Raw genomic sequence first — 22,059 nt, 5'->3', positions numbered from 1 at the left:
CATCACTCCACTCTCACACTTAACGGCACGACGCATCTCCTATCCACTTACCGATGATTCTTGCCAATCTTCGAAATTTTACTGCCCCACTGAGTCTAAATATATTTATGTTTTCTGTAACTAGAAATCATGCCCTGCCCTAGAAATGAATTTCACGTCATTTGTTCAATTCTTTATTTCCAGAAATTACATGGTTTGTCCTACATTCCATCCAAGCCGTCAGCAGAAATTATTGCATGTTTTAAAAATATTTCTTCACTACTCAGACTAAACATATATAGAGCCTACAACTAGAAATCAAGCTCTGCTCTAGAAATGCATTTAATGCCATTTGGTAAATTTTTTATGTGCAGAAATGACACGTTTGATCCTGCACTCCAATGTTAAAAATATTTCTACCCCACTTAGATTCAGTTTTGGTCACCATTCTTAAATAGACATTATGAAGCCTTTCAGAAGTCAGTTCCCCCTCATTTCCTCAATACTTTCATCACTGATCTCACGCATTTCGCTGCGATGCCCATTCCACAGCACTTGCCGACATTTCTTTCCAACGTTGAAAATATTTCTACCCCACCAAGATTTAATTTAAGTCAACATCCTATAAATAGACACCCTGAAGCAATCTAAAAACCAATTTTACCTCATTCATTCAATTTTTATTCACTAAATGGGAACGTTTTGAAAATGCTCGTCATTTCCGGAGCACTTTGTGAAATTTTTTTCCGATGTGAAAGTATTTTTACCGCACTGAGATTCAATTGAAGTCCATTTACTGTAGACAAACACCCTGAGACAATCCAGAAATCAATTTCACCTCATTTGCTCTGTCCTTTCATGACACGGCTCATGCATTTCACTGAATGGCCCATTTTTTATGCACATGTCGATGTTTCTTTCCAATGTTAAAAATATTTCTACTCCACTTGGGCTCAAGCTAAGTGCATATCCTATAACTAGACATTATCCTGCGTTCCAGAAACAAATTTCATGTCGTTTACTCATTCATTTCACCACTCAGCTTGCACTTTCCAGGGTGCATCACGCCTCCGAACCATCCACTCCTCAGCACCTTTCCAATTTTACAAAAATTTCTACCTCACACATAATTAAGGTAAGTTCATATGCTATAAATGGACATTCTAAACCCTTCTAGAAATCAAATTCATATCACTTCAATCATTTCGTGACCCACCGTGCATTTCGTTCAATGGCCCATTTCTCAAGCACTTACCTGTGTTTCTTGCCAACGTTAAAAATATATCCAACCCAATGGCATCCAGTTTAGCTCCATGTCCTATAAGTAGACACTCTGCAGTTTTCCATAGACCAATTTTACTCACCTCATTTGCTCAGTGCTTTCCCCACCCACCTCTTACATTCCGCTGCAGTACCCATCTCCGAGGCGCTTGCCGATTTTTCTTTCCAATGTTAAAAATATTTCCACCCCAATGGGATGCAGTTTAGGTCCATAGCCTATAAATAGACACTCTGTAGTTTTCCAGAAACCAATTTCACCTAATTTGCTCAATGCTTTCCCTACCAAACTTACATTTCGCTGCAGTACCCATCTCCGAGGCGCTTGCCGACATTTCTTTCCAATGTTCAAAATATTTCCGCCCCAACTGGATGCAGTTTAGGTCCATAGCCTATAAGTAGACACTCTGTAGTTTTCCAGAAACCAATTTCACCTCATTTGCTCAATGCTTTCCCCATCCACCTCTTACATTTCGCTGCAGTACCCATCTCCGAGTCGCTTGCCGACATTTCTTTCCAATGTTCAAAATATTTCTGCCCCAACTGGATGCAGTTTAGGTCCATAGCCTATAAGTAGACACTCTGTAGTTTTCCAGAACCCAATTTCACCTCCTTTGCTCAATGTTTTCCCCACCCACCTCTTACATTTCGCTGCAGTACGCATCTCCGAGGCACTTGTCGACATTTCTTTCCAATGTTAAAAATATTTCCACCCCAACTGGATGCAATTTAGGTCTATACCCTATAACTAGACACTCTGTAGTTTTCCAGAAACCAATTTCACCTCATTTGCTCAATGCTTTCCCCACCCACCTCTTACATTTCGCTGCAGTACGCATCTCCGTGCCACTTGCCGACATTTCTTTCCAATGTTAAAAGTATTTCCAACCCAATGGGATGCAGTTTAGGTCCATAGCCTATAAATAGACACTCTGTAGTTTTCCAGAAACCAATTTCACCTCATTTGCTCAATGCTTTCCCTACCAAACTTACATTCCGCTGCAGTACCCATCTCCGAGGCGCTTGCCGACATTTCTTTCCAATGTTCAAAATATTTCCGCCCCAACTGGATGCAGTTTAGGTCCATAGCCTATAAGTAGACACTCTGTAGTTTTCCAGAAACCAATTTCACCTCATTTGCTCAATGCTTTCCCCATCCACCTCTTACATTCCGCTGCAGTACCCATCTCCGAGGCGCTTGCCGACATTTCTTTCCAATGTTCAAAATATTTCCGCCCCAACTGGATGCAGTTTAGGTCCATAGCCTATAAGTAGACACTCTGTAGTTTTCCAGAACCCAATTTCACCTCCTTTGCTCAATGCTTTCCCCACCCACCTCTTACATTTCGCTGCAGTACCCATCTCCGAGGCGCTTGCCGACATTTCTTTCCAATGTTAAAAATATTTCCGCCCCAACTGGATGCAGTTTAGGTCCATAGCCTATAAGTAGACACTCTGTAGTTTTCCAGAAACCAATTTCACCTCGTTTGCTCAATGCTTTCCCCATCCACCTCTTACATTTCGCTGCAGTACCCATCTCCGAGGCGCTTGCCGACATTTCTTTCCAATGTTCAAAATATTTCCGCCCCAACTGGATGCAGTTTAGGTCCATAGCCTATAAGTAGACACTCTGTAGTTTTCCAGAAACCAATTTCACCTCATTTGCTCAATGCTTTCCCCACCCGCCTCTTACATTTCGCTGCAGTACGCATCTCCGAGGCACTTGCCGACATTTCTTTCCAATGTTAAAAATATTTCCACCCCAACTGGATGCAATTTAGGTCTATATCCTATAACTAGACACTCTGTAGTTTTCCAGAAACCAATTTCACCTCATTTGCTCAATGCTTTCCCCACCCGCCTCTTACATTTCGCTGTAGTACGCATCTCTGAGGCACTTGCCGACATTTCTTTCCAATGTTAAAAATATTTCCACCCCAACTGGATGCAATTTAGGTCTATACCCTATAACTAGACACTCTGTAGTTTTCCAGAAACCAATTTCACCTCATTTGCTCAATGCTTTCCCCACCCACCTCTTACATTTCGCTGCAGTACGCATCTCCGTGCCACTTGCCGACATTTCTTTCCAATGTTAAAAGTATTTCCAACCCAATGGGATGCAGTTTAGGTCCATAGCCTATAAGTAGACACTCTGTAGTTTTCCAGAACCCAATTTCATCTCCTTTGCTCAATGCTTTCCCCACCCACCTCTTACATTTCGCTGCAGTACGCATCTCCGAGGCACTTGCCGACATTTCTTTCCAATGTTAAAAATATTTCCACCCCAACTGGATGCAATTTAGGTCTATATCCTATAACTAGACACTCTGTAGCTTTCCAGAAACCAATTTCACCTCATTTGCTCAATGCTTTCCCCACCCACCTCTTACATTTCGCTGCAGTACGCATCTCCGAGGCACTTGCCAACATTTCTTTCCAATGTTAAAAATATTTCCAACCCAATGGGATACAGTTTAGGTCCATAGCCTATAAGTAGACACTCTGTAGTTTTCCAGAACCCAATTTCACCTCATTTTTTCAATGCTTTCCCCACCCACCTCTTACATTTCGCTGCAGTATGCATCTCCGAGGCACTTGCCGACATTTCTTTCCAATGTTAAAAATATTTCCACCCCAACTGGATGTAATTTAGGTCTATACCCTATAACTAGACACTCTGTAGTTTTCCAGAAACCAATTTCACCTCATTTGCTCAATGCTTTCCCCACCCACCTCTTACATTTCGCTGCAGTACGCATCTCCGAGGCACTTGCCGACATTTCTTTCCAGTGTTAAAAATATTTCCAACCCAATGGGATGCAGTTTAGGTCCATAGCCTATAAGTAGACACTCTGTAGTTTTCCAGAAACCAATTTCACCTCATTTGCTCAATGCTTTACCAGCCACATCCTGTCTTTAGCTGCAATGCCCATTTCCAAAGCACTTGCCAATGTTCATTCCCAGTGTTAAAAATATTTTCACCTCACTGAGATTCAATTTCAGACATCGTGAAGCAATCCAGAAATCAATTTCATCGCATTCACTCCTTATGTTCACACGATGGCCAAAATTTAAAAAACAGTACTCCTGTCTGTAGTAGTTTGAGAAATTTCTTTCCAATGTTAAAAATACTTGTGTCACACTCATGCTTGAGTTGTGTGTTTCAAGTCTCAAGTTTCTTTCCCAAGTGTGTTTCCTTCAAGTAGACAAACTCAAGCATTTTGGCAACGCTGAACTTCCTCCTTCCAGCATGCAGTGCATCTCCAAGTGCATGCCAATTTTTCTTGCCAATATTAAAAATATTTCTACTCCACATACATTCAACGTAACTTCGCGAAAAAAGATAAGTGCTGCAAAGCCAGCTGGTGTGCTGTATGTTGAAACATGTACCTCGGTTTTGTTAATTCAACGAAACAGACCATGCGTTAACAAGTCAAATCAGTCAATACTTTTAATGAATTCAGAATTCACAGTGAAAGAAGCTGTAAAGGTTGATGAAGGAGTTGAACCAAAGCCATGCCCATGCATCAGGGTGCTGTTGCGGTCAGTTCAGCTTCAAGTGTTAACCACTGTGTCGCTACTCTAACATACGTAATTGAAAGAGTTGTATAAGAGAACTGTACACATTCTGAACAGCTCGCCACATGCTTCGTCAATTCTGAACCTGTTTCGTTCTTTTTTTTTTTTTCCACAGCTCAGCAATGCACTCTTACAGTCTTTTACAGCTTAAGAAGGACAAAATATGTAGTCCACCAACTACATATCTCATCCAACCAGTCTCCAAGGTCAAAAATAAAGTTGTTGTTGTTATCTCATTGCATGTAACAATCGCAATAGTGCACTAGGAGAATTGCTGCAGTGCCAACACAGAGCACAGTGTCATATGGCCAGTTTAATAGCCAATACACAGGCTGAGTGAGCTTTCTTTTCTTCTCAGTATTTCAACTGTGCAAAATAAATTGTCATTTCAATGTCACTTCTGGTCACTTCAGCATCTCATTTGTGCTCGTATTTATTTTTCCACTTCCAAATCATTCTGGCACTTATATATTTTACGATTCCTTCAATTCCTTCACACGTTTTCCGCTGTACCTCAGAAAATTGTCAGCGTAGTGTAACTTGCTGTCTTCTGGTATCCTGCGATTTCTTGCGACATATGTTTAAAAATCTATTTTAGCGGAGTTTTGAGCCCTACTACCTGCACATGATCATTTTTCGTTTGTTTCGAGTTTCCTTTTCCCTGCGGCTTAAGAGGCCTATGTGGTTTGGTTGTGGGCGCCCATCAGCTACCCTTTTTAAGGTACCTTATTTTCGGGGTAACGCGCCTTGCAAGCGGTGCTGGCTATATTGATCTGTCGTAGACTTTGTTCATGAATTTATGAATTTGTATGAAGAATAATTGTTTGCTTCATTCTTTCTGTTGTTTGCTTCTTCCACCTTCAAACTCAAATTTCTACTTTCTATCATGCTTGGGCGGGCACCCAGGTGCCCCTGCTTTAGCGCCTCGCATCACCCAAAGCCCGTCCTCATCATATGCTAAGTCCACGTTATCGGGAAGTGAGGTGGGGTTCTGGACATGATTGATTTCCGGGGCCGCGATTTCTCTCGCCGGGCCTGGATGTAGCAGACCAGTCACAGTCTTTTACATTGAACTACAGTAGGACAGCTGAAGTAACGGCTGTTGCAGGGGTCTGAGCCTCGTGATGGCCGTCCGAGAAAGTGGCGAAAATCCAGCTGCGCCCCTGCTATCGTCAACTGCAGGTTGCAGCGTCCATGGGTCCCGGACATGCTTTCTGAAGCCAACAACAATTCAGCAATTTTCATCTCCTTACTCACTCCTTGTCTCCATTGTTGTCCATTGCAGCGCCTGTGCTTATGCCACTGACAGTGTGTTGTACAATTCAGGGAATAGTGAATAAATTTTGTGGATTTCAGGGCCTATATGTAGCAATAAAATTTTGTTTTTCAGAGTATCAAATTTTTTTTCTGTGACTTTCCGATATATGCAGCGACTTAGGGACATGAAAATCCCTTTATGGGGTCAGGAAGAATTGTGATTTTCCTGTCTCATTTCGGTGGACAACAAGCTTTGACGAAGAATAACATGAAATCATGCTACTTTTCACCAGACATAACTGCTCAGGGCCAATCACAGAGAACTCCAGTGTGCTCCCTGCAGCTTGCTGCTCTTAGCAGCACTAGTTTCTTTGAGTACTTTCCAGTTTGTCCCTTTCTCACGCAACGCATAGGTTACATGCACGCCTTTCCAAAATACCTCCTAAGTATTCTGGAAGTACCGGTTATGCTGTCAGTAATTGACGGGTAACTGCGTCCAGTCACACATCGTGACACAAGGGCACAGTGCACATATTGCAAGTGTGAGATTTATGCGAGTCCGTGAGACAGAGAAGCATAGTAAGTCGGAAAAAAAAACACAGGAACGCATCTGAACCGTAGCAGGCAACATACAGACCACCATCATGTCTGGTGGCTCCGACGGCAACACAAGAAAAAGTTATGCACAACATGTGCAACATTCCGAACTTCATATACTTTCGCACATTGTTTTCTATTTTACTGATTATGAGATTTCTTGGCCTTCTAGCATGTTCATTTGCTGAAATATTCTGTAGATCTGTCACCACATTCATTTCAGAAAAGGAGGGTACCAGCGGCATTGCCGGGCGAGTTAAGGCGTTGTGCTCCTTGGTGATAGGCAAAGTTGTGCTGCTGAATGATGACTGGTTGGTGTGCTCGAATCGTACCAGCGCTTGTGATCTCTGAGGCTTTCCCTCTGCCTTTTCCGAAGAATTTCCAGGCGAATGTCGACACACTTCCCCCTGTAGTCCCAGGTCGGGTACTTACCCGTCCCCCAGTCGCTTCGCGGTGCTATCACCGAATAAAAAAAAATGTTTCATAAGGTGCACAGCGGCAACGATTTCTTAGCGACTTTTGATGTCATCACCACAGACTTCCTGGGAATGAGATTTGGCAACACTGCTGCTGCGGTGATGGTGCTGATGGTGAGAACTGCTCGCCGTGGTCGGCCGATCGCGATGACCGCGTTAGTCACACGTGGAGCCACGCGGAGAGCTCGGCTGTACCTCATGCTCAACCCAGCACTTGAGCTGTCTGACCAATGAGGACCTCATCCCGGTTCTCCATGTTCTACGGAATAGACCTACACTGTTAACGCATCGATGAAGTGGCTTTGCATACAGCCTTGGATTTTCCAACTGATTTTTTTGCTAGAAATTTCGCTAGCACAGAAATTTCTCTACACTACTATGTATCACTGTACGTGCAAAGTGACACACATAAGACTTCACGGTAGACTTAAACAGGAAACAGTTTAAACAGTATTCAACAGTATTTATTGCATTTTCTGTTCAGTCTCTCCAGTGCCGGCCTTTTCTATGTGCCTCGCGCTCTTTTCATGCGCCTCCTTCAGGACGACGAGCAGCGAGGAAGCCATTCTCTGTTGGCGGCGTGCGGCTCCCCCACGTGCTGTTTGGCTCTCTCCGACAGCAGAGTGCCGCTGCCGTTGTTGGCTGTCCTCTCCCTTGGTCGCTCTATTTTGGGACTCCCACCTCGTCGTCCAACCTAACATTACCAGTTCTTTACCGGGAAACCAGTTCTTTTACCATCGGGGACAGTCAGGATTGCAGCGTCGTGCAACCTTTGCTTGTTGCCCTGTCCTCCCCGATGCTGGTATGGATGCTGGCGCACGAAGGTGGACCTCTGCATCTGAAACAACCGTATTCACTTAGCGACAGACACACATAAAAAAGAAAAGAAAAATTTTCCTGACACTCTACGCCAAACATCTTCCAGTCATCTCGTTGTTCAACATTCCCTGTTAGCACTCTAACGTAAGCAGTGATGAATTGACAGTGACGCCTTTATTAAATGAGTGTACTCAGATTTCATCCCTATGTGCTCCTTTAGGTGAGACGACTGACATACTTCACTACCACTGAGGATGAAAACTTACTCTATACTGCCCATGCGGGTAAGCGGGCTTCTATACACAAGAATTCACGTGCAGTTTGCCTGCATTAAAGCTCAGCTCCGCAGATTTTCGACTGCGACAGAATGGAGCCATGCTTGGGCTGTGCGTTCGTTTCCGCACAGGGAGCATACATGTGAAAAATTTTCACCCATTTGTTTGTAGTTTTTAAGAAAACAATTTTTTAAATTTCCCTGGCACGGCGGTCCTGTGGTCGGCAAACCCTGACCAATCCCGGCTTCGTCCTGGCTTAGCCGCGCTCGTGGCTTGGCTAACGCCAAATCGTCGATGCGATGGCGGAGATCTATGGGCGAAGGTGAATGTTTTGGGTGTGTTCCGTGATAATTGCTGTCGTTAATAGCCGTTAAGATAGTTTTGCCGGTCTTCTTTAACAAGCCTTACAGGATGGCCTCGTTGTGCAACGACGGCCGTCGTGAGCGGACATTCTGTGCCCGCACTGTGCTTCATGCTACCAACAAGACCTAACACCTAACGTGTGACGTACTCGTACGCATTCTCAATAGCTTTGGCAGCGCACTATGCGCGGACTTGCTGCGCGTGCAGAAAGCACCACCAAAGCTATTGAGAACGAGAACGAGTACGTGCTCGAAGACGAAGTATTTCTTATAAGAAACATGATAAAACGGTGCGGTGGTCCCCGATAGCTCGTGACAGCTATTTCAGCACGATACAGCTGCCATGACGGAGTGTAAACACAAACTGGTTGCCAGGCAGAGCTGGCTGGGTGTGGCTATCCAATCCGCGCAGTTCCAAGTATGATGTCACAAGTGGAACCGCCGCCCGGTAGTTTTTCTCAAATTTCTCACGAAGGAGTATGGAAATTTGGAAAGCAATGTGCGTTTATGAATGAAGTTGGGACCACGGTTCTGAATATCACAACGTCTTCATACTTTCGGAACAGCAGCGGAGCTGCACTTTAATGATATACTTTTATCGGAGAAGAATAAACATAACAATAAGCAATTAAACATGCTTGTGGGCATCGATTTCATGCCTTTTTCAGCAACTTTCACATTTTTCACGTGCCCACCTTCTGATTTGTTAGTCTCGAGCAATCATTACATATGTGGAGTGCACGCTGTACTTATTATGCTGCTGTCTTTAGCAGCATAATAAATGCAGCACCCACATGCCACTGTCAAATACGTCGCATACGTACGATATGTTTGAGGTTCGATGTGAATACATTTCTGCTCAATTACGTAGCGCACGATTTCGAACTTAAATGAATTGGAGAAATAAATTTTGCACCTATACTACCAAGACAACATTTTACAAAAAAGTAAAGAAGAAGAGGATGTAAGAAATACCCACTTAAAGGGACGGTCTCGTACACCCTGGCCCATCCACAAAGCGTACCATTCGATTCCTCATTGCTGAAAACGTAATACTGTGAATTCGCTCGTCCAGAATCGTCACGGTTATTAAATCAACGAATTAAGTTGATAAGAACAGCGCCAGCACATTGCGATTTCTGTTGGCAACAGCGATATCCGCTACGATGGCAGAACGCTTATTGGATGAAAAAATCGTCTGCTCTCGCGCCTTTTTGCAGCGGTGAGAGCAGACGACTTCCAAAAGGTGCTCGACGATCACGGCGACGGCAATAAATTTGCTGCATGTGGTCTGGTCAAACGAAAGACGCGTATTGTAAAATGTGGCCAAACAACAATGTCAATGCGTCTCGCATCTTCATTTCGAGCGGTAGTTTACGTGTACCTAATAAAGGCAGTTGACGCTTATTTACTAACTTGTCTCGTATCGTTCGGTATTTTGAGCATTTCTAGTTCGTCTTACCTGCGAAAAGAATATTCCGTATGGAAGTGGTAGAAACGTAACTTGGGTGTATAACAACTCTTTTGTAAACGACAATGTGACGAAAGTGGATATAGAAAAGCACCTGTTGGGAGTCACATATACTGGAAGCATCTTCAACAAAAGGTCTGATTGTCACACGCGTGCGCGTACTCCGCACGTTTCGTTCACGATGCATATGATGTAAGAGACGTTCTGCGAGCACAATATGTATGGGACAGCGCCGGACGCAGCTCAAACTAAAATATGTCGACCGTCACGCAGCCAACTGTTAGCGGCAACGGTGTCCAAAGAACTGGATACGCGCAGTATTGAAATGTAGGTATTACTCTGTTGATAATATCCGAAAATGATGTGTACAGAAATTGTCGGCACCGCACGAAACGGCAGTCCCGCGTACCTCGGTAGTATTGCGAGAAGGAAGTGGTTGATCCAGCAGGCTACATCAGTTTGCTTTGCATAGCCTCTCTAAAGTATTATCCCTACCGGAGCAGTATATCGCCAAACTATGCTCAATAATGTTGTCTTGTACTCCTTCAGTAGCTGACACTAACTGATGAGAGTGGCACTCCTTCCTGTGCCAGAATCAACACCCATTAATGGGTCACAAATATAACAACTCCAATTCGCAGGCTTCACAGCTCTATTTAATTTTTCCCTGCACATTGCTGATGTGAGAAAAGTATTGCATAATATAAGTATGTAAGTTATATCCACAAATCAGTGTTGTGATCATTTGATGTTCAACCAGCAAAAGACAAGACAACCTTGTTGACAGGACAGGACGACAGGTTGCTCAGAGCTTGCTGCTTGATAATCATTATGACTACCCGATACCAACAACCCAATTTTAACACAATTGGTCAGTGCTGTGGACGTACATTACAATAAGGGACAATAAAAGATGACTACATAAACACTCAACTTCCGCAACCTTTATATTCAACGTGCTGAACATGTTAGTCTGCAACCCCTGATATCGAATCAAAATGTGAGCCAGTATGGGCTCATGAACACACCGGTGTAACATGAGCAACAATAAGCCAGACGACATGTAAACATGTTGCAAACCGCTGTTCCATCTTACAAATTTGTCATGGACGTCTAGGTATTTTTGATATTTTTGAAAGTTTTAAACATTTCCACATCTTTTGTATTCAACGTGCTGGACATCTTAGTGTGCAAGCCCTGACACAATCAAAATCTGAGCCAGTATGGGCTCATGAACACACCGGTGTAGCATGAGCAAAAATAAGACTGACGACATGTTGACAAGTTGCAAACCTCTGTTCCATCTTACAAATTTGTCACGCACGTCTGTCTAGGTATTTTTGATATTTTCGAAAGTTTTAAACATTTCCACATCTTTTATATTCAACGTGCTGGACATCTTAGTGTGCAACCCCTGACACAATCAAAATCTGAGCCAGTATGGGCTCATGAACACACCGGTGTAGCATGAGCAAAAATAAGACTGACGACATGTAAGCATGTTGCAAACCGCTGTTCCATCTTACAAATTTGTCATGCACATCTAGGTATTCTTGATATTTTTGAAAGTTTTTAAACATTTCCACATCTTTTATATTCAACGTGCTGGACATCTTAGTGTGCAACCCCTGACACAATCAAAATCTGAGCAAGAATGGACTCATGAACACACCGGTGTAGCATGAGCAAAAATAAGACTGACGACAAGTAAACATGTTGCAAACCGCTGTTCCATCTTACAAATTTGTCATGCACGTCTAGGTACTTTTGATATTTTTTAAAGTTTTTAAACATTTCCACATCTCTTATATTCAACGTGCTGGACATCTTAGTGTGCAACCCCTGACACAATCAAAATCTGAGCCAGAATGGGTTTGTGAACACACCGGTGTAGCATGAGCAAAAATAAGACTGACGACATGTAAACATGTTGCACACCGCTGTTCCATCTTACAAATTTGTCATGGACGTCTAGGTATTTTTGATATTTTTGAAAGTTTTTAAACATTTCCACATCTTTTATATTCAACGTGCTGGACATCTTAGTGTGCAACCCCTGACACAATCAAAACCTGAGCCAGTATGGGCTCATGAACACACCGGTGTAGCATGAGCAAAAATAAGACTGACGACAAGTAAACATGTTGCAAACCGCTGTTCCATCTTACAAATTTGTCATGCACGTCTAGGTATTTTTGATATTTTTGAAAGTTTTTAAACATTTCCACATCTTTTATATTCAACGTGCTGGACATCTTAGTGTGCAACCCCTGACACAATCAAAATCTGAGCCAGTATGGGCTCATGAACACACCGGTGTAACATGAGCAACAATAAGCCAGACGACATGTAAACATGTTGCAAACCGCTGTTCCATCTTACAAATTTGTCATGGACGTCTAGGTATTTTTGATATTTTTGAAAGTTTTAAACATTTCCACATCTTTTATATTCAACGTGCTGGACATCTTAGTGTGCAACCCCTGACACAATCAAAATCTGAGCCAGTATGGGCTCATGAACACACCGGTGTAGCATGAGCAAAAATAAGACTGACGACATGTAAACATGTTGCAAACCGCTGTTCCATCTTACAAATTTGTCATGGACATCTAGGTATTTTTGATATTTTTGAAAGTTTTAAACATTACCACATCTTTTATATTCAGCGTGCTGGACATCTTAGTGTGCAACCCCTGACACAATCAAAATCTGAGCCAGAATGGGCTCATGAACACACCGGTGTAACATGAGCAACAATAAGCCAGACGACATGTAAACATGTTGCAAACCGCTGTTCCGTCTTACAAATTTGTCATGGACGTCTAGGTATTTTGATATTTCTGAAAGTTTTAAACATTTCCACATCTTTTATATTCAACGTGCTGGACATCTTAGTGTGCAACCCCTAACACAATCACAATCTGAGCCAGTATGGGCTCATGAACACACCGGTGTAGCATGAGCAAAAATAAGACTGACGACATGTAAACATGTTGCAAACCGCTGTTCCATCTTACAAATTTGTCATGGACATCTAGGTATTTTTGATATTTTTGAAAGTTTTAAACATTACCACATCTTTTATATTCAACGTGCTGGACATCTTAGTGTGCAACCCCTGACACAATCAAAATCTGAGCCAGAATGGGCTCATGAACACACCGGTGTAACATGAGCAACAATAAGCCAGACGACATGTAAACATGTTGCAAACCGCTGTTCCGTCTTACAAATTTGTCATGGACGTTTAGGTATTTTGATATTTCTGAAAGTTTTTAAACATTTCCACATCTTTTATATTCAACGTGCTGGACATCTTAGTGTGCAACCCCTAACACAATCACAATCTGAGCCAGTATGGGCTCATGAACACACCGCCATAACATTAGCAAAAATACGGCTGTTCCATCTTGCACATTCGTAATGCACGTCTAGGTATTTTGATATGAAATATTATAATCATCAATGATGGTAAGGGCTTATTCGATGCAAAAGCATGGTCTTTGATGCAGATATGTTGGATGGTCCTGAAAAGGGCTTTTTTTTCATAGGCCAGGGGTAATTGAAGACGTTGGCGTAGATCAGCTTATCCTTGATTTTGTCATTTGCTCCAGGTGTAATGACATGAGTGGAAAGCCTTCACTTATCACGTTGATAACCTCCTGCCGCTTGCGGGAATGGATAGAGAGAGCAGCTTTCTTCAGCAGTCTATCCAAGTTCTGATACATGACGAAATGCCCAAATCTGAAATTTTGCATAACCCATGAAACACACATTTTTATATGCAAATAAAAAGCTGCGCACCAAAAACAGACCTTACAACACCTTTCAGGAGAATATAACACCATGTGTACGTGACGGATCGAAACAGGTTCCGGATTGTGCGCATAACACATGCTGGTATTGGCGAGCAGTGGCTACACACACACCTGCAATGTTTGTACAATTTAGAATGGTGTCACGATCAGGCGGAACATATATACGCAAAAAAGTGCGCTTTTATGGATGAGTCTTACCCGTCAATCGATTCCGGATCATCCACTACTTTCACTGGCTAACCACGTTGTTGTAGCAAAGGGTCAGTAGCTCAAGGTTCATCGACGTCCCCGGTTCTTCAATCGATCGGCGCCGATGAACTCATCTTCACCGCTTAGTGACAGGGACCCGTCACTATCGCTAAATTTGCTATCAGGCATTACGACGTCGCGCGTGACAACTTCCAAGCGCAAAGCGCATACACCCCCGACTGTATTGTGCATTGCGCTTCGGTCGCCCAATAGGCGACCTGCCACCATAAATACCATAACCACGTCACATTTGACGTTGCATGAGAGGGAGTTGAATCCAGCTGCGACTTCCGTCGTCTGCTGTCACGGCATATTCCTTCAAATTTCTCGAAAACCACTTCGTTGTTCTGGTTGAAACTTCGCGACTGTGTTTCTGTAGCACTCTTGAATATAATTTCAGCTAAGTTTCGGAATCGCTCGATCTGTACGAGACCGTCCCTTTAAGCATAGCGGAAGAGAAAACACATACTTTTTCGGGAAACGTAAAGAGTGACGAGAGTTCCTTCTTTTTCGGGATTTCTGCACTATGCTGATTGTAGATTTTACGGCTAGTTCTCGCCTTATATACACCTATAAGCTTCGCTTGGTGCAAGGGCAGCATAAGGGGAGAGCGCATCAACAAAAAGCATGCGACCCTTTCATTGTATTGTGGAAAGTGGAAGTCTAATTCCTCTCTCTCTCTCTCTAGTTTCTTTCCCTCCGTCCTGCTTCTACCCGGCGAGGGACGTCTGCTGTCGTAAGCAAAGGATGTTGCCATATGGGGATGACTTCGAAATAAACCATTGAAAAAATAAAACATCGAAAAATAAAATATATTCTCAGGTATAAACTTCATCCATACCAACGGTGGGAAAATCAACTTCACGAAATGAATCCTTCAAAATAAATCTGTCAAAATAAATGCTGTCTTGCTGGTAGTCGGCCGAAGCTCCCTTCGTCCTCCTCGAAAAATAGTACAACTGTCGTTGGGAGGGCCTCCACGTTTTCGATTGCGAAATTACCGATAACTCAAAAGTCGCGTTCTCGAAACAGACAAAACTCTCCGACTGCATCGCAACAGGATATGCCGAGTGGGTCTAGGACATTTCAGTGCAAAGCGTTGCAGCGGCGGGGGATCACTGCGAAAGTAGGTTCCGGGAAGAATATAGTCCCGGGAATGGCTTTCACGTCGTCGACATATCGTAATAAACAAAAGGAAGGAGGCGGCTTGGCACCAAAAGTAGTGTTGTTAGGAAATTTGGTTTACATAGACAAGAACGCGCTTTGTGTATTTTTGATGCAGTAATATAGGTTTAAAGGGACGGTCTCGTACAGCCGGGGAGATTCCGAAACTTAGCCAACACTAGTTTCACGAGTACTGTACACATACAACCATCAAAGTTTCATTCGGAATATCCAAGTCGTTTTCGAGGAATTTGTCGAAACGTGCCGTAAGAGCAGACGACGAAAGCTGCGCCTCTCTCATGCATACGTCACCTATGACGTCGGCCTGCGGGTGCGTCGTCGTTGTCATGGTAATTGTAACATGCAGAAGCACCTTGGTTTGAATAATCCCCTTTGCTCTCGAAATGGGGACACTCAGGCATATACGCCAGGGGTAATTGAAGACGTTGGCGTAGATCAGCTTATCCTTGATTTTGTCATTTGCTCCAGGTGTAATGACATGAGTGGAAAGCCTTCACTTATCACGTTGATAACCTCCTGCCGCTTGCGGGAATGGATAGAGAGAGCAGCTTTCTTCAGCAGTCTATCCAAGTTCTGATACATGACGAAATGCCCAAATCTGAAATTTTGCATAACCCATGAAACACACATTTTTATATGCAAATAAAAAGCTGCGCACCAAAAACAGACCTTACAACACCTTTCAGGAGAATATAACACCATGTGTACGTGACGGATCGAAACAGGTTCCGGATTGTGCGCATAACACATGCTGGTATTGGCGAGCAGTGGCTACACACACACCTGCAAAGATTCGGAGATTCCGAAACTTAGCCAACACTAGTTTCACGAGTACTGTACACATACAACCATCAAAGTTTCATTCGGAATATCCAAGTCGTTTTCGAGGAATTTGTCGAAACGTGCCGTAAGAGCAGACGACGAAAGCTGCGCCTCTCTCATGCATACGTCACCTATGACGTCGGCCTGCGGGTGCGTCGTCGTTGTCATGGTAATTGTAACATGCAGAAGCACCTTGGTTTGAATAATCCCCTTTGCTCTCGAAATGGGGACACTCAGGCATATACCTCCGCGAGCGGAGAATGTAGTCCGAGCATTGACTGTGGGGTCTCCCATAATGTGGCGCACAATGGGATACGTGGAAGCTAAGTCACGTGTTTTCTTTCCGCGAGTATTTAATGCGGTTTTTAAATAAACACGTTCTCCTTCTCCATGTACGTCGTCAGCGACACTTCATTTCGAAGCATGATCAGTGTACAACGGGGAGTGTAATGGAAGCGCGCGTAATATATTTTTGGTCGGAGCTGTAATGCGACCGCGCGCGCCGATGGCCAGCGGCTTCAGATTTGTTATTGTGGATGGGGTTGTTCTGCGACTTTTAACTTGTTTCTGAGGATTAACATAGTTGTTCTGAACCACCATGCTTGCCACTACTTAGAATGTGCGTTTTTCACCTGAGAACCGAAAGAAAATGTACGAGAGTTGCCGCGGTGCCCAGTAACTTCTGAAAGTCGTCTGCTCACGCCGATGCACTAGCACGCGCAAAAGCAGACGATTTCTGTATCCTATCACGGACTTACCCCCAGGGCGACGTGGCCGTTCTTATTGTTGCCAACACAGATCGCGGCGTGCTCTGCAATCTTTATCAATTTAATTCGGTTATTTAATAACTGTGGCGTGTTTTGGTGGGTAAATTAGAAGTATTCCATTTTCAACAAAGGGCAATCGAATGGTACACTTTATGAAAGGGGAAGGGGGTGCGAGACCGTCCGTTTAAGACATGATCTGCATGTGCATGGTCTGTCCTATGGCGCCCCATGTTCTGGTCGGTGCTGTACATATTCTTCTCCTTTTCATTTCTTTTTTCTAGAGCACATGGAGAATTGCTTTGTCATTTTGTAGTGAGTATTATCTATGAAGCATAAGTCAATAAACCATGAAAGCACTGCTTTTACTGTTGAAAAGACGTCCACTTTCTGACTCTAGTGAGGCTAACACCTTTTGGAGGGGCACCACTGCAGTACTACCTGGTTGTTTAAGCCTCGAAAATCACAGAGGAAAAATGATGTAGGAATGCAACGGGAAAAACGTCTAATCAAATGTTTCCACCAAAGATGTAACGGGCACGTCTTCAACAAATGGTATTTAAATTGCATAATATCCGTACCACCAAGATGCCTCGTTCGAGATATTCACTACAAAATTAAAAAGTAATTGATCTATTCTGTACAGCACAGACCAGAACATGGGCGCAAAAAAAAAAAAAAAAAAAAAGACCCAAAGGTTTAAAAGCCACGACAGACCACGGACACATGCAGGTGAGATCTTAAATCTATAATAGTGCACAAAAAATACATAAAGCGCGTTCTTCTATGTAAACCAAATTTCTTGACAACACTACTTCCGATGCCAACCGTCCTCTTCATTTTGTTTCATTACGATATGTCGACAATGTGACAGCCGTTCCCGTGACCATTTTTCCGGGACTCCACAGCAACGTTTTGCACCAAAATGTCCGCGCACCGAAATGTCTGGATCCTATGTCGAGTCCCCCTATTTACCCCCCCCTTGTTTTTTCGTAAACCGTCGGCCACACGTCTTTCCATCACTGCTTTGGGTTACTCTTTCTGTAACGTAAGTAATTGGTCATAAAGTGGTACTTTAATGTACTTCTAACGAAATAGAAACAGGACAAAGATGGATCCGGTAAATGGTGAACTTTCCAACTACGGCCTTTAGATATTTCATTTCACGTGCAGGGTGTTCAGGGATGTCGGTTATTCATTTTCGTTTCCCCTCCGCTCTTTTTTCTTCTTCTTCTTTTCGGGTGGCAAACTTTAGCAGCGTCTGAACGTGTTCGAAAATAGGTAGTGCGATGAACAGCTTCCTTTCAATCCGGTGGTGCTCCACAAAGACTGTTCCTTAGCCCAGATCTCTTGAGGAGCTCTTGGCCATGCGTGCGAAGCAGGTCATCATCGGCTGAAAATCCTATTCTTCAGTTAGACGTGGCCCTGATTTTCGGGTCGGACGACGGCATGGACACAGCAGAACTGAGTAGTACGTTATTATATTCTTGTCTAGACAGATACACATCCAAAGACGAAGGGCGACATCGTGGCGCCGAGGCGACCTGTTAAGTGCACTGAACAATACGTGTACATGAAACAGCATTAGGTGTTGCTAGATACTGCTCCATTGTAGTAGTAGGCTCGCTGTTATTCACATTATCTTTGAATTGCATATATCGGGTTGACTCGGATATAAAGCGTTAAAAAGAATTAAAAAATAAAATGGATAACTGAATATCTTAGCAATCCAACTAGAAAAAATAAATTTTACAAAATAATGGTGTAAGTATCTGGTGTCAATGATATATATGGCAGAAAAACATAAGACAGGGACACATAATAAGATTTTGGCATCGTCTATTCTATTTTTTTTTCTCCTTCTTGTATTGGCCAACCAGAAGGCCAAAAAACAAAAAGCCGAAATCTTAAAGGGCCCAATTATGGAAAGACAGAAAAGTAAAGAACATGTCCTCGGGTCCAGGTCCAGGAAGAAATGTCCCCGGAAAAAATGTTGCCGGAAGAAATGCTCCCGGAAAATTGTTCCCGGAAGAAAATGTCCCCTGCAAGGGGATCCGGACATTTCGGTGTACAGACGTTTGGGTGCAAAACGTTGCTGAGGTGTCCCGGAAAAATTGTCTCGGGAATGGCTGTCACGATGTCGACATATCGTAACAAAACAAAGGGAATAGGGCGGCTTGGCGTCAAAAGTAGTGTTGTCAAGGAATTTGGTTTACATAGAGAAGAACGTGCTTTATGTATTTTTTGTGTACTATTACAGATATAAGACCTGATCTGCATGTGATCGTGGTCTGTCGTGGCTTTTAAACTTTGGGGGAATTTTCTTTTTTAATATTTTGCGCCCCATGTTCCAGTCGGTGCTGTACAGATATTCATTTTTTAATTTCTTTTTTCAAGAGTAGATGAAGAATTGCTTTGTCATTTTGTAGTGAGTATTATCTCGAAGAGTGTATCTTCAAGGTACGGATGTTATGCAATTTGAGTTCCATTTGTTGAGGACGTGCATCCAGTTGGGGTGGAAATATTTTTAACATTGAAAAGAAATCTCGGCAAGTGCCTTGGAGATGGGTACTGCAGCGGAATGTAAGAGGTGGGTGGGGAAAGCATTGAGCAAATGAGGTGAAATTGGTTTCTGGAAAACTAGAGAGTGTCTACTTATAGGCTGTGGACCTAAACTGCATCCAGTTGGGGTGGAACTATTTTTAACATTGGAAAGAAATGCTGGCTAGTGCCTCGGAGATATGTACTGCAGCGGAATGTAAGAGGTGGGTGGGGAAAGCATTGAGCAAATGAGGAGAAATTGGGTTCTGGAAAACTACAGAGTGTCTACTTATAGGCTGTGGACCTAAACTGCATCCAGTTGGGGTGGAACTATTTTTAACATTGGAAAGAAATGCTGGCTAGTGCCTCGGAGATGTGTACTGCAGCGGAATGTAAGAGGTGGGTGGGGAAAGCATTGAGCAAATGAGGAGAAATTGGGTTCTGGAAAACTACAGAGTGTCTACTTATAGGCTGTGGACCTAAACTGTATCCCATTGGGTTGGAAATATTTTTAACATTGGAAAGAAATGTCGGCAAGTGCCTCAGAGATGCGTACTGCAGCGAAATGTAAGAGGTGTGTGGGGAAAGCATGGAGCAAATGAGGTGAAATTGCTTTCTGGAAAGCTACAGAGTGTCAACTTATAGGATACGGACCTAAACTGCATCCAGTTGGGTGGAAATATTTTTAACATTGGAAAGAAACACAGGTAAGTGCTTGAGAAATGGGCCATTGAGCGAAATGTATGGTGGGTCACGAAATGATTGAAGTGATAGGAAATTGATTTCTGGAAGGGTTTAGAATGTCCATTTATAGCATATGAACTTACCTTAAATATGTGTGAGGTAGAAATATTTGTAAAATTGGAAAGGTGCTGAGGAGCGGATGGAGGATGAGGAACAGTGAAATGAATGAGTAAACAACATGAAATTTGTTTCTGGAATGCAGGATAATGTCTAGTTATAGGATATGCACTTAGCTTGAGCCCAAGTGGGGTAGAAATATTTTTAACATTGGAAAGAAACATCGACATGTAAAAAATGGGCCATTCAGTGAAATGCATGAGATGCGTGATGAAAGGATTGAGCAAATGAGGTGAAACTGATTTCTGGATTGTCTCAGGGTGTTTGTGTACAGTATATGGACTTAGATTGAATCTCAGTGCGGTAGAAATATTTTTCACATCGGAAAAAAATTTCGCAAAGTGCTCCGGAAATGACGAGCATTTTCAAAACGTGGCCATTCAGTGAATAAAAAATTGAATGAATGAGGTAAAATTGGTTTTTAGATTGCTTCAGGGTGTCTATTTATAGGATGTTGACTTCAATTAAATCTTGGTGGGGTAGAAATATTTTCAACGTTGGAAAGAAATGTCGGCAAGTGCTGTGGAATGGGCATCGCAGCGAAATGCGTGAGATCAGTGATGAAAGTATTGAGGAAATGAGGGGGAACTGACTTCTGAAAGGCTTCATAACGTCTATTTAAGAATGGTGACCAAAACTGAATCTAAGTGGGGTACAAATATTTTTAACATACGCAAAACATCTTGGAAGGTGGATAAGGGTGGAGTGCAGGATGAAATGTGTCATTTCTGCGCATAAGAAATTTACCAAATGGCATTAAATGCATTTCTAGAGCAGAGCTTGATTTCTAGTTGTAGGCTCTATATATGTTTAGTCTGAGTAGTAAAGAAATGTTTTAAAAACATGCAATAATTTCTGCTGACGGCTTGGATGAAATGTAGGACGAAACATGTACTTTCAGGAAATAAAGAATTGAACAAATGACATGAAATTCATTTCTAGAGCAGGGCACGATTTCCATTTACAGACAATACAAATATATTTAGTCTGGGTGGGGGAGTAAAATTTCTAAGATTGGCAAGAATCATCGGTACGTGGATAGGAGATGCGTCGTGCTGTTAAGTGTGAGAGTTGAGTGATGAAAAAAATTGGGGAAAGGAGGTGAAACTGATTTCTGGAATATACCATAATGCCTACATCTTTAGTAGAGTTATACTAAGGCTGGATTAAAAAACACTCTTGTGAGCTTTACATTGAAATGCGAAGAAATGCTTCGGCCAGGAGGTGTGTCGCGTGAGGTAGTTCATTAGTCAAATTAAATGAGTTCAATTTCTGAAGCGGTCTTGGTAACGTATTTCGGGACAGTATAGCATTACTTACTCTGCGAATGTAGCCGTGGATTCTGTGCTCCTTCTGAAAACGTGAAGTAAGGGGGAATCCTGCAATAAAACAGCGGATATATGAAGAGAAGTAGATGTATTTAGACTAGGAATGCACTGATCAATTGAAATTTGGCGTCAGTGTGTTCCATGATATGAGGACTAGACTAGGAAAAATGACAAAAGAAATCCGTCGCTGGGGATGACATGCAGCAAAATCGTGTTAACTATTGTTTAATCGTGTATAAAGAAAGAAAAACGGTTGCAGCAGGTAGAGGAACGACTAATCTATCGATATCAAGCAGTTATTTTCAATAAAAACGCTAAATTATTTCATATGAAGCAAGAGAACTTACGGAATCTATTCAAATAACGACCCGCCTTGCCTCACGTTGAGGTAT

The 22,059-nt window shown here is 42.7% G+C and overlaps 2 long non-coding RNA genes across 2 annotated transcripts; both read right to left on the bottom strand.

The window, feature by feature from the left end:
• Positions 1 to 2,451: 2,451 nt before the first annotated feature.
• On the bottom strand, positions 2,452 to 2,822 carry LOC135396629 (uncharacterized). The gene is made up of 3 exons (XR_010423482.1): positions 2,776 to 2,822; positions 2,601 to 2,697; positions 2,452 to 2,522 (listed from the first exon to the last, which is right to left on the bottom strand). It is a non-coding gene; the product is annotated as an uncharacterized LOC135396629 (long non-coding RNA).
• A 4,770-nt stretch (positions 2,823 to 7,592) lies between these two features.
• On the bottom strand, positions 7,593 to 22,054 carry LOC135396627 (uncharacterized). Its single transcript, XR_010423479.1, has 3 exons — positions 22,015 to 22,054; positions 21,660 to 21,718; positions 7,593 to 8,007 (listed from the first exon to the last, which is right to left on the bottom strand). It is a non-coding gene; the product is annotated as an uncharacterized LOC135396627 (long non-coding RNA).
• Between the last annotated feature and the right edge of the window lie 5 nt (positions 22,055 to 22,059).

Source organism: Ornithodoros turicata, chromosome 6 (genome assembly GCF_037126465.1).
Source record: "Ornithodoros turicata isolate Travis chromosome 6, ASM3712646v1, whole genome shotgun sequence".
In the NCBI taxonomy this organism is placed as follows: Eukaryota; Metazoa; Arthropoda; class Arachnida; order Ixodida; family Argasidae; genus Ornithodoros; species Ornithodoros turicata.
The sequence above is the reverse complement of the archived record's forward strand: the minus strand, read 5'-3'. Positions and strand labels throughout refer to the sequence as shown.